Genomic DNA, 13,538 nt, shown 5'->3' with positions numbered 1-13,538 from the left:
CGCAGAGCATTGAAGCAAAACAAAAATTTGAATAGGAATGTAAGTCTAATAGTGTTTTAGAGAAGGCAGGGCAAAAAAAGTAAAGAAAAATAAGTGTCTATCAAGAAGCAGAAAAAAAGGGGGGACAAAGAGGGTTAACACCCATTTATGTTAATGAACTCAAGTGGCTGAGAATACATGGCTTTTAAATAATTTTAAACAATAAACTTCTACTAAGATTACATAGACACAGAAACAGGAGGAACTGTAAAGTGCAGGCCTAATATAATGAGACCCAGGAAAAGAGAAGCTCGAGGGGGTTTTGTGAAAATATGTAAATTCAAACCAGCCAGCTTGAAGCCTCTAAAAACTTTGTTTTTTCTTGATGTTGCAGAAGTTTCCAGCTGAGCGTGTTGATGTGAGCATATTCATAACCCTGCTCTACCTCACTCCATGGGTGCAAGGGTGGGTTTCTAGAAGGGGAGAGATCATTTTGGCTACTTGTTCCTAACCTGGGTTGGGATCAGAATGGTATGGCCACCTTGATTACTCTCCTTGCCTCTTGCTATCACCAGGGCTGATTGAGACCAGCTGGAGGCCTCTATTATTTTTAAAGAGGCCACCATAACCCAGTGAAGGTAGCAGAGGGGTTCCTTGTGCAAGGACGCTTAGCTGACGGGACAAGGTGCAGCCCATGCTCAGCTGGCTAAACCATGTGCTCTGACATAGAGGAAGGGGTGCTTTTCTTTAGTTTACATAAAACATCACCCATGCCAGTGGTGGCTTGTCCTGACCTGAAGAATGATATTCTCAGCCAGTTGCATTTTCTGTATATAACAACATATGTTCCCCAGTATAGAGTTGAAGGGGAACTGTGGGAAGGGTGAGTGCAGAGAAGGGCAGAGAATTTAACAGGCTGACTTGGGCTAGTCTCTCAGTTTGTTAGAGGCTGAAGTTAAATCAGTGGATGCTTGATCTCAAATCTAATGCTCTTTCACTGTGCCTCCCACTAGCACAGTGGTTCTCAACCTTGGCTGCACATTAGAATCACCTGAGAATCTTTTTAAAATCCTGATTTCTGGGCCCCATCCTCTGGAAATTCTGTTTCTTTGTTACTAATGTTGTGGCCCCACCCCATAACAAAGAAACAGAATTTCTGGAGGATGAGGCCCAGAAATCAGGATTTTACAAAGATTCCCAGGTGATTCTAATGTGCAGCCAAAGTTGAGAACCACTGCCTAGCACCTTTCCCTCTCCAGACTCCCATCATGGAAATTTCCAGCAAGCACACCTAAGACTCAGAGGGGCTGCCAGAACAGCAATCCTCACTTGGCAGGTAATAGCTTGTCTGGTCCTTCTCGGAAACACAGTACCAGGCAGGTAGAACTTATTTGGGACGTCCTCACTGAACATCTGACCCAGTCTGCCTGAAATTCTGTCTCGACCCTTGCTTAGCCACTTTAGGCTTTGTCATTGCAGAGGGTGGGGAAGAGAGGCAAAGGGAGGTAGGAGGGCAGGGATTGGATGGGTTTGCAAAACATTAATAAGTGTAATCTGTGCCTTTCCCCTGACCCAGCTTGGGCAGCTGCACTGGTCTGAAATTCCACATTCCATTGTTCTTCTAAGAAAACAAAACTGGCTCTATTTAGCCCTAGGAATTGTCTGTGGAGACTTGTTGAAGAGAATTTGCAAACCAGATGGATTTACTGTTTATTGTGTGTAGTTTAAGAGAAAAGTATTATTTCGGGAGGTCATCAGCCACATGTTCTGAAAGGTTTCCCAACCACTGTTCACATTCGAGTCACTATGCTGGGTTCATGTAGTTTTCTCATTTCTTATTTACCTGTATGCTCACTTCTTGCACCCCAGCCTTAGTAGTCAGCTATTGGGTTTACTATTCATTTCCCTTCTCTCTGCTTCTTTATGAATCTCTGTGGTTACAATGATGCAATGATGGGGCACTGGTGGCTACTGCACAATTCCATCCATGCCACTGTCCTAGTCACAGGTAATTGCACCAGGAATGTGCATCCCACTCCAGCAAGCTTCTGTGAATTAGACCTGGGACAGTGAGAGGGGTCCAGTCTTTCCTTGGGCTCCTGGCTCTGCATGGTATAACCTTGGAAGGTGCTCCTTCCATGTTTCCTATCACTGGACAGGAGGGCAGATTCAGAAGCTAGAATAAATACAGGGAGAAGAATAAGACACCTTTCAAAGAGAAGCAGATGAAAGCTGGAGATGGAAGCCTGTCTCTGTTCCAGATCTAGTTGAGATCCGATTATATTCCTTCCTTTGGGCTTGAGGACATTCCCTTATATCCGTGTGATAAATAGCTCCTTTTTTTTTTTTTTGCACAAATTACCTCCAGTTGGATTTTATTAACTGCAATTAAGAGTCCTTTCTGATACTTTAGCAAAATATTCCTCAAAGTGAAATCCCTGGACCAGCATCTTCACTGGGGGACTTGTTAGGAATGCAAATTCCCAGACTTCATCCCAGACCTACTGAATCAGAAAATCTGGGGGTGAGGCCCAGCAGGCTAGATTTTAACAGTCCCTGCAGGTATTGTCAAGTTTGAGAACCACTTACCTAGCCATCTCTTGGTAGTGGGTGGCAAGAGCGTGGGTGGCTTGACATTGAGTCCTGGATCCATGAACTAGTGATGTGACTCTGGGAAGCTTACCCCGCCTCTTGGAGATCCAGTTTTCTCAGTGGTAAAATGGAGGATAGTTACATTTATATTCTATAACAGGTGAAAAAAAAAAAAAAGCACACCCCTCTCAACCCTTGAGAAGAATCTGTTTTGTTTTTATCTCCATGGACCCTGTTCTGACATAAGAAGAGAAGTAGCATTGAACTTGGTCGTTCACCATGGAGACACAACCTGAGCTTTTAAAGAACAGCCCTTTGCCTACATAGAACAGGTTACTGTTCAGAGCTCATATGAATCTGTCCACCTAGAACTTAGTACTGGGGTCAGGGTCCCCTATGGCATAGGGCCAGTGCTGTCAATGAGCAGTTGGAAATTAAACCCATTTAATCTGAAACTCATTTTGACCCTCTGGGTTTCACTGACCTGTTTTTCTGCTGGTTTGTAAAACCATGCAATATGGATCATCCTAGAATAAAGACAAGGAAATCCACAAGTTTATATTTGAGGAAGGAAAGCACAGGCTTCCATTCCTTAATTTATTCATTCACTCATTCATTCACAAACTCATTTATTCATCCATCTAAGACTCATGGAGTTATTTCTTGGTCTAGACAATGTGCTAGATGCTAGGGATTTATAGGTAAGGCCCTTGTGTCTTCTCCCTCCCCCGTCAATTGTTGACAGATAAGAGTATCTGCATGGAGGTGGGAAATGGACAGGGCATGAGGGAATTAGAGTCAGGAACTATATCTTGCTGAAACAAAGGGTGGGTGTTAGGAAGTACTAAGGCATGAAAGTTAAAGCTGGTAGAGAATGAAAAAGTGAGGAGTCAACATCTGCTTTGGTTTCAACAGCATACTGTTCTGTAATTAACAGCAGCGGATGTTTTGCAAAGACCTCCCAGTTCTTTGGGCCACATTTGAGCCAATTCCAGATGGATGACCCTATAGTAGGTAGATTCATCGGCCAAATATCATTCATGCTGTTCTTATTCTACAGGGGGTGGGCTGGTTAGCCCTCATTAAAAAAGAATTCTGTGTCTGCTACTACTTGACAGCTAAGTCAATTCAATTCCAAGTGAACTCCTTCTGGTATCCAGAAAGTCTGGCTATTTTTTTGGATGAATCTCCACCCAGTTCTTGGCTTTCATATCACTAAAACTTCCAGTGATATGTAAGATGGGGCAAAAACATGGAACCTCTTTGCAGACAGCTCTTCAGCAAATACATGCAATTGGATGCTTCCTCAGACACAGCCTTTAGGGAAGTCAGGGACTAGTATTTCACACACAGAAGAGCTATGGATGGTCTGGGAGAGAAGACGGCTACTCAGTGCTTGAGTCTTAAACCCCGCCTGATATTTGAAGAGTGGTTTTTCTGTTTGCGTCAATTTTAAAAAATGGCTTAATGAGAGTCATATTGTGTCTTTTTTATTCCCAGACTTTAGATATTAAACAAAACCCAAACCAGAAATAATGACTAGCATGTCATATGGGGTTGATGACATTCTCAACCTCATTTGACCCTTGCCACTACCCTAGAGGAGGAGTTAATAGCATTTTGTTCCTACTTAATAGATGACAAGGTGAAGTTTATTTAATCAAAGTGCCTGAGCTTGTTCTTAATCCCAGTCCCTTGACTCTAGATTTTATACTCACTCTACTGCACCAGGCTGTTCCCAAGGAAAACCACTGTTGCCAGTACATGGGATGACAAAGAACTTGCTGGGGGAACTCAGAAATATGGAAACAAGATTATCCTCTGAGAGTTCAAGTTTAAGATAGGCACAAGAGGATTAGTGAGGAGACAGGATGGCTCCCAGGACTGGGAGCGTCAGCTGATCTTAATCCAACCATAGATTTCAAATATATTTGAAGAAGGAAGGACAGCAGAGTCACAGAGGGAAATGTTGGCATTCTGTCCATGCTGTGTGCTAGGAATCACATGGGGTTATCTTAATTGGGTGCTATTAGATAGTTTATGCAGCTAGTTCCCCTTGCGCTGATACCCAGCTCACTGGACAGCCTTCGGCGTGTGTGATAGGACATCCCAGCAGTGTGGTTGCAGGCAGGGAACGAATGTACTAGTTGTGCCGATGTGTGGGTTCCACTTCCCTGTGATTGTACCTTCTCATTCTCACCGCATAGCAACATATAAGGAATCTGGTTCCAGGAAAGAAGGATCAGCTGCTGGGGGCTGACAAAACCAGATTTCTGAGCCTGTGACATTGCAGGATAAATAGAAAATGTGGGCAAATTCAGTACGGAAGTCAATAAAAATGCTCCCCCGGGAGGCCTCTTAGAAGCCTGAACTGCCTGCTGCCTTCCCCAGTAGTGCATCTTCTGTGCCTCCCAGACCCAAGCCTTAATCGCGGGGCCCATGGCTGTGCTTACATCTCGGCCTTGTTCTTTAACTGAAGGCCAGTGGTGCCTGCACATTCAGGTCTTATGTCAATCCCTGCCCAAGTCATTGGCTGATCATCTAGTCAATTCAAGACCAGGTCCCAGGAACTTTGAGGAAGGTAGGATGAGCGAGACAGGATCCCTCCAATTCCAGTGCCTCATCTTGTAGGAGAGATGGATTTGTGCATAAGTAACTTTAATAGTTTCAGTGGTTTCCTGTATTCCTCAAATTCATTAGCTAATATACAAAATATCATATATATGACGCCATTTGTGTACTTGTTTTTCACAACTAACCTGCGAACAGATGCAGACATGGATGCTCAGCAAACAAAGGGGTTTGCTACATGTCGCAGAGCTATCACGTGACAGAATGCAGATTCAACCCCAAGATAAGCTGCGGGAAAGGCTGTCATTGGAGGTTCATATGGGTGGGAGTTTCGGGCATGGGCCAAGTTCTTCTGGTAATTTCCACTCACTACTCCAGTTCTTTCCTGGGAGCTCATCAAAATGAGGGCCCCTAGGCAGCTGGAGGAGCACCATCATCTCCTTCGTTGGGTGTAGCAGAGATTTGGACAAGCAATCAGATCCCAGTCTGGAGTTCTAGTCTAATATGAATTAACAAAGAGAGTCTAAGAACTATTTTCAGTAGCAAAAATTACAATGGAAATTATATATTTATCTTAGATAATGCTGTGCACACTGACTAAACTATTTTGGCTGGACTTTTAACTATTCAGTCTACTTATACTGGTAATCTCATGCTTTTCAGGAGCTCTGGGTATCTGGTAAGTATCAGTTCATTGAACTTCAATAAACATACCTCAGGTAACTACCTGCTATGTGTAGGGCACTGACCTGTGGTCTAGGCATAAAGAGAGACAAAGAAGACATTATTCCTACTTCAAGAAACTTGCAGCCCAGGGAGGGAAGCATATCTTAAAACATTGTAATAACATTATCTTCTCATTGTGAACAATTCAAAGAGTAGAGAAGCATTTATTGTTCAGGTGCTGGAGAGCCATTGAAGGAATTATACTGGGGCCTCACGCAGTAGGATTGGCATTTGGAAAGACCCTCCTGGCTGCAGTGTGGAGGCTGGCCTAGGGCTGGGCTGGCTGGAGGCGGGAAGCCTGGGGGACCAGCAAGGAGGCCCTGGTGGGATTGCCCCAGCGATGAGGGGGCCTGAACTAGGGCAGAGGCTGCTGAGGTGGATTTTAGAGATCTTTGGGAGAGAAGTATGTGTTGGGTGGCTGAAGAGTAGGGAAAATAAAACAACTTTGGCTTAAGAAATGGGCCTTGGTTGACAAACCTTTTCACAAGCTAGTCTCTTGGAAGGAGAGAGTGCAGCTAACCAAACAACCTCCCTCCTGGGCAAGGGCTCCCACCAGGTGAACAGTTTGCCATGTTTCCGATTCCAGGAACTGGCTGGAATAACACTTATGCAATGGGAACACACAAGGCCCACATCCAGGAGGCTGGCTGGTGGAGAACTTGGCAAGTCCGGGTCCTCTGTGGGGTGGAAAGTCCTGCTGATCTACTTCAAGTGAACTGCCCTTGGATGTCTGACTTCAGGGGAACTTCAGGGGAAATCAGAGCTGGCTGTGTGATGGCTGCGTGGGTAACTGTGTGGGTAGCTATGTGGCCCTGGACCACTGGCAACGAGGAGCTGGGAGGCATGCAGGGAGGGGTGTGATCATGGTTCATGGTCACTTCTATGGTAAAATAAACATAGAGGGCGCCGTACAGGAGGAAACCCTGTTCTCTTTCCTATGTAGCAAATAAAGTGAGGGCCTAGGAGCCAAAATAACCTGCTCCATCACTGCAGCACTGTGTGAGCCTGGGCAAATCACTAACTTCCTTGCTCCTCAGTGTTCTTGCATGTGAAATGAGGATATGCATAGTAGTCATCTTCTAGGGTTGTTGCAAGAATAAGAGAAAAAAATCAGTGAAAATTGCTAAGACTGTGTCCAGGACCTTGGAGAAAGAAAATAAATGATAGTTAGTGCTGGAAGGGTCAGCTCCCTGGAGGCTGGGGTTTGGGATGGGGGAAGGGGGGGCGAGGCAGAGGCCATCTGTCAAATCAAGGGACAAGTAAAGAGTACTTATCAATAAAGGCAGACTAACATTATGCATCTGGGGTGAGTAGGCTCCTAAGTATTTGTTGGCAAACCAAATGCATGGAAATCGAATCCTTCTCAGAGCCTGCAGGAGGTTTCTTAAGCACAGGTCTCCTAATGGGAGTCCTCTCTTGAAACTGATTTTGCTGCTGCTGATAGTACATTGTTCCTGTTTCATCTGGAGCTCTTAGAGGAAAGAGTTTATCTGTGTGACTTCAGCACCTCTTTCTTCTTTATTAAACCCAATGGTTTGTAGAATCACGTATTTACGTAGTGTTCCTTAAGCAATCCAGAAGTGTGAGTTAGGGTTGGATTCACATCCCTGTTTTATTGGCGTGGAAACTGACGCTCAGAGGAATCATGAAGTCTGGCTATACTCACTGAGCCGGGAAGAGGTGCATATAGAATCCTAAACGATGTCTTTGGACTCTCAGCCTGGTGTTTGCTCTTCTCAGCTGTTAGTCTTTCCAGGGACTCTCTCCTGCATTCGTGTAAAAGGCGTGGCACGGAAGACCCTCGGAAAGTGGGCAGGAGAGGAGATTGCACCATTTGGCATGGATGTTTCGTGACTGATGGCAAGTATGTGGGACAAATACTTAGATGAGGAGACTCCCTTTCCTTGCTAGCCACCCTGGCTAAGTGTGTGGGAGGGAATTCTGGGCCGTCATTAGAATATTAATAACACATTCTTCAGGGAACAGCCTAAAAGTCCTCCCACCCAACTCATCACCAAGTAAGGGTTCTAGCAAGGGTTAGTGAGAAAATTCCGCCCAAACCTCCTCTGCTAGCCTCTCCTGGCCTGGGTGCCTCTCCTTTAGTGACTCACACTCCTGGGGAGGAGCACCCGGGAGCCTGACTACTCACCTGCTCCATCCAGAGGCAGGACTCATACCCTTCAGGTAGTGCTCAATGCTAATGGTCATGATCAATGAGTGGTTTTCAAATTTGTGACAAGTGATGGGAAATTTACTCCTATTTTATTTTACAAGACCTAAAAGCATTGGAAATAGTTTCCCCATTGCCCCTCAGAACAAGGATGCTCTAGCTTTGAATTCTGGTGCTCCTGTCTCATGGGAGTGGGGTACTTGATAATGGGGGATGGAGAAGGTTCTTGGAGAAGGTGACATTTGAGCTGAGATGTGAGTGAAGGAGCTAGCATGTAAAGAGATGGGGGAAGCACATTGGAGAAGAATGGAACACTGGGTACCCAGGCCTCGAGGCAGGAATAACTTTGGAGTGTTCAACGAACAGAAAGAAAGTGAGTGTGGCTGGAACCCAGCACATGGCGAGCAAGCGAGGAATGGAGTGGGAGCTAATGAGGCTGGAGAGGCAGACACTGCAGGACTCTCGGTTTCTCATTGGTAAGGGCAGATTATCTCCCTCCCACTAAGTTCCAGACAGCTGGAAGACCTTTGCAAACTGAGACAGCAAGCCACAGCTAGGTCAGATTGTCTGGATACTGTTGTCCAAGGACTAGTGGAATACTCCAGTACAAGGCTCGCTGTGGGCTGCCCTGTTTTCCTGATTTTCCTATCACCTGACAGGCAAGTGAGCCAACAGCAAAACCGAAAGCTTCTGGTTTGGCAAGAGCGCCCTGCTTGTGGCCATCTTATAATTAGCATGCGGGTATGGAGTGAGGTATGCAGGCAGGAATGTGATCACTGCCGTCTCCAGCACCATCATTTTAGGATTGCAAGAGCCTGGGGAAGGGCTGAGAGAATTGAACCTGACTAACACCAGACCCTTCTGAGTGGTCCATTCCTCATACTGTCTGCAGGTGGGTAGTCTTCCCTCTTTCAGAATTCTGTGACACAATGTGTCCTCTGGCCAAGGCAAAGCTCACTTAGCTTTGTACAATTTTTCGAAACACATAAGGCTCTTTTTCCGACAATCAAGTCCAAGGAAGGTGGAGAGGAAGACAACCTTGTAAGGCTGACTAGGGACTGAATGATTCCAGATTAAAAAATACTATTGGTGCCCAGTCAGTGTGGCTCAGTCAACCTATGAACCAGGAATCATGGTTCAGTTCCAGGTCAGGGCACTCCTCTCTGAAATAAAAATATATTTTTAAAAATACCATTGGCTTGCTTTCCTCTTATCCATGGAGCTTATAGGCAGGCAATTGCATTTGAGCTCTGGTTCCTGGGCTAGTTCAAATACCTCAAAAATTAAAGGCACTTTTCAGAAACATGCTAGAGTATCTCCCCTGCAGTGTTTCTGAGCCTAGCTAAGTCCCAAGTGCTACTTAAAGGGGAATCCCACTGTTTGTTTCCTTCTCATGGACATCTTCTGAGCCACCTGGCATGGCCCTTTCTGTGTTCTTGGTCCACATTGCTTTCAGTGGACCTGCCTTGCCCTTGAACCCTGGTAATCAGCTTTATTTATTCTGCTTCCTCTCAACAATGAATTCCAGTACCTTGTAGTTTGACTTGTCTCTGGGACTCCATCAACCTTGGTGTTCACCTCCCTTGAGGCCCCATAAGCAAGAACTAACAGGCAAAAGTACCCGGTTGGTCACTGGTCTGCCCCATGACCCATTCAGTGCATACTCCAGGGTGTGGTATCTTCCTCTAGCTCTAAAGGAATGCATTCACTCAACATGCACACACACATTATTCAGCACTGTACTGGGTTAGGATTACAAAGGCTTGTTATAACAGAGAGGAATAGGCTGGAGTTAGAGATTTCTGATTTCAAAGTAAAACTGAACTAACTAGTTATGTGACCTTGGAAAAATTCCTTGACTTTTTGAGCCTCAGTTGTCTCATCTGTATAATGGAGATAATCACTACCTTACATGCTGATGGGTAGCTTAGAAATTCAGTGGGATAAAGTACTTAACATACTTGGCATTCAGGAGATGCTGAATGAAAGATAGCTATGCGAAAACACAAGCATATCCACAGACACACTGGTATATTTTGAAAAGAAAAAACAAAACAAAACAAAGAATTAGCCTCAAATCTTGAGAAATTACCTAATGTTTCTCCCACTTTCCCTCCTCCCCCCACCATCTTCTCCCTTCTCCCTATCTACAAGCATGTAACATGTGTTTATCAAATGAGATAGCCAATATGGAATTGTTAATCCACTTGTAAACAAGCTTTCTAAACGGGCTCCAGTGTGCTGCTCTGTTAGAGCTGCTACAAAAGAGCACTGCACATGCCCATGGTGATGTGCTTGTGTCTGTCTGATAAAACTGAGCACTATGTGTGTGACACTAGGGAGGGTCCTTTTACAGGTATTCTCCTGTTTGCATTTATTTTTAAATTGTGGCAAAACTTAACATCTTCACTATTTCTAGGTGCAAGTTCAGTAGTGTTAAGCATATTCACATGTCGTGCAACCAATCTCCAGACCTTTTTCACCTTGGAAAACTGAAACTCTATCCACCCATTAAACACCTCTGGCTTTCCCCCTCCTCCATCCCCTGGCAGCCACCATTCCACTTTCTGTTCCTATGAATTTGATTGCTCAAGATACCTCATCTAAGTGAAATCATGCAGTATTTGTATTTTTGACTGGCTTATGTAACCTTCACAACCAACCTATGAAATATGCTTTATTATTATTTCTATCTGATAAAGAGGAAATGAAATCTCAAGGACATAAGATACCACATACAGGCAGGAGCCAACTCATGTTCAGGTTGTAGTCTACAGGTATACATGCATGAGTATATACTAAACATTTGTGCAGAAAAATAGATAAGCATACATGTATGCAAACATTGAACTCTCTCTTTACATATAAATATTCACTTATTTATAAATATATCACTATGTGTGGCAGCATCTTAAAGAGGAAAGACTTGTTTGGCTCCAAATCTGTCTTGCATGATGGTTGTGAACTTAGAAATAAGGAATATAAAATCACCCCTGGTTACTGCCACATTTTGCAAGTTCATCTGGGGAAATCTCTGTAGTGAATGGAAAGAAGGCAGACATGGGAGCATCAACATCCACTAGCTGGGGAGCTCAGGTTCCCTGTCAGTCCTCTTTCAGATGATAATCCTTACTCCCTAGGGTGGCTGGGAGGGTCCTGGGAACAGGCATGTGTGAGGGTCCAGTCCTGGTTCTTCCCTATCCCCACCTCCACACCAAACCCATCTCAGGTTAGCTCCTTCCTGCCACATCTCTGTGTGCTGGGGCTAAGGAAGAATTGTTTTAACCTTCCTTTCCTTTTCCTCTCTCCCTCCTTCCTTCCCCTTCCCCCCCAACTTTTCTCCTTCTCCTCTTTCTATCTTTCCTTCCCTCTCACCCAAATTGTCTCACCTCTTGTGTCCATTTCACTAAGAAAATTCCACCTTCAGGCAGACTGCAGAACTCCCACTGCTGCCAGGGAGATTTCTGGGCCTTTAATGAGGAGAGAATTTGATCCTAAGACTCCTGTTAAGATAAAGACCTGGCTGGTTTATTAACTCTATCCAGCTGGGTACAAACTCACAGAGAAATAATTAAACACTCCCAGCCTAAGAAAGGCCAGGGTCTCAGAGAAAATCTGGCCTGGATCTTGCAAGAAAGGGAAGAAGGGTCTCAGAAATCATCTCTTTAGAGACTAAATCTGTCTTGTTTTGTTTTGTTTTGTTTGTTTTCCTTTAAGAAAGAACTCTCTTCCTTTGTCTTCCACATACCTGGACTTTATTCTGAAGTGCATCTTAGAATATCAGAGTTCATTTATTCATTCAACTGTCAACAAAAGGTTGCTGCCACCAATCCAATGCCAACAGGAGTTCCCCATTCTGGGGTGCAGTAAAAAGAGGCTTTATTCAGGTGAACAGTTTGCAAACTGGGGACATGCAGTCAGTGCATTCCTTCAAGATAAATGGGAGGCCTGATTATGTAGAGAAAGTGCCTGGTCCCCTATTAGTCTATTTTTAAGCAAATAAAGAATCCAAATTTGCACAGTTTGATTGGTCTGCATATCACTGTCTTGATTGCTCAGAATTTTGTATCCTCATTGGCTGTTTTGGAGCCACTCTGATTGATCAGTAAAGATGCAAATGGGGGTATATAGCTGTGCAGTTCTGTTTGGCTGGGGCAAGTCTCAGCCCATTCATTGGTCAAAATATGATTCCAGGGACTCCTTTATAAGGGTTGGATCAGATGGCAGCAACATAGTGCAGGAGGCTTGACAGCCTTATCTGTGGCTTTTCCCTGAAATGCAGCATGTGTAGGAGGCCCCTTGTAAATAACAGCTGCTAGACTCTGATTATGAATTCGGGCCCAATTAACCTCAATAAGTTCTTTTTAACAGGTATATTCCTTTTGGGGGTCAACATAACAAATATTTGTTGAATACCTACTATGTGCCAGACATTTTGCTAAGTTTAGGATGAGAATGGGGTGCTTGGAAGACATCTAGCTCATTAATAACCATTTTTATAGAAAGAGACCAAGGCCCAGAGTAAAGAAACTAATCTAGGATAAAAGAGTCAGTGAGGACTTGGTCCTATTCTCACTGCCATAAAATGCTCCCTCATGCCAAGCAACTCTGACCCCCTTCCTGTCTCCTCTAGCTCCCTGAGCTCTCCTGGGAGTTTGGTCTCTCCTTTTTGTAGTTAGCACCTCAGAGTTTTAGCTGTGATAGTACAAGTCCTCTGCAGGTGAAACAATGCCTATCCCCTCATGGCTGGTTCCTTAGCCACTATTGCAGGTAAACTATTCATTAAAATACATAAAATTCAATGAATAACAGAGGGTAAGGGGTAACTTTATTCAACAGGAAGAATTTAAATTGTCTTAGAAGGAAGAACCATGTTCAAGAGAGAGAGATTAAGGATTAGATAGGGGCATGTGGTATGTGTATATACCATCCAGGAAGGAGGTGATAGTTTAAGGAGATACTGATAAAGCCTGGTCTGTTTGCAGAATGGGAATTAAAGGCCTGGACTTGAAGGAGTATTCAGGAGGCAGGCAAGTGGGGAGGAAGGCAGAAGGGGATGGCCTTGGGGTTGTTGCGGGGTGGTAGAGTTCAAATTGCTGTTCTATTAATTTGCTAGCTGTGTGACTTTGGGCAAGTCACTAATCTCAGTTTGTTTGCTCTTCTGTAAAATGATATAACTATTGCAAGAGGGTTGCAAGCATTAAGTGCAGCTATGCAGTTCAATAGCACATGGCCCATTCCCAGATGGCTTGAGGTGTGCAGGATAAATTGGTATCGTCTTTACACAGTGGAAAGAGCTGTTCTGTGGGTCTGTAGTGCAAAGTCTTTAAGACAGCGGAGGGTTAACCACGAAGCATAAAGTGAGAGATTGAAGAATTTGAATAGTGTCTCCAAGCCAGAAGATGTTGGAGGTTTGTGAGAAGTGAGCAAATACTTGTTTTGTTTGCTTTTGTCTGTCTGTTTTTAGAAAATTGTGGTGAGGATATGTAATAAATAGGAG

The 13,538-nt window shown here is 44.3% G+C and overlaps 1 long non-coding RNA gene across 1 annotated transcript in view; it reads right to left on the bottom strand.

Annotated features, from left to right (window-relative positions):
* Window positions 1-11,483, bottom strand: part of LOC107183875 — a 12,673-nt gene extending 1,190 nt beyond the window's left edge. The window contains exons 1-2 of the long non-coding RNA XR_001514686.1: window positions 11,428-11,483; window positions 3,056-3,098 (exon numbers count right to left, since the gene is read on the bottom strand). This is a non-coding gene — a long non-coding RNA (uncharacterized LOC107183875). The remainder of the gene's footprint in view (window positions 1-3,055; window positions 3,099-11,427) is intronic.
* Between the last annotated feature and the right edge of the window lie 2,055 nt (window positions 11,484-13,538).

The sequence above is a fragment of the Myotis davidii genome, unplaced genomic scaffold (genome assembly GCF_000327345.1).
Source record: "Myotis davidii unplaced genomic scaffold, ASM32734v1 scaffold79, whole genome shotgun sequence".
Classification (NCBI taxonomy): Eukaryota; Metazoa; Chordata; class Mammalia; order Chiroptera; family Vespertilionidae; genus Myotis; species Myotis davidii.
Note: the sequence above shows the minus strand (reverse complement) of the source record. Positions and strands in the feature narration are given on the sequence as shown.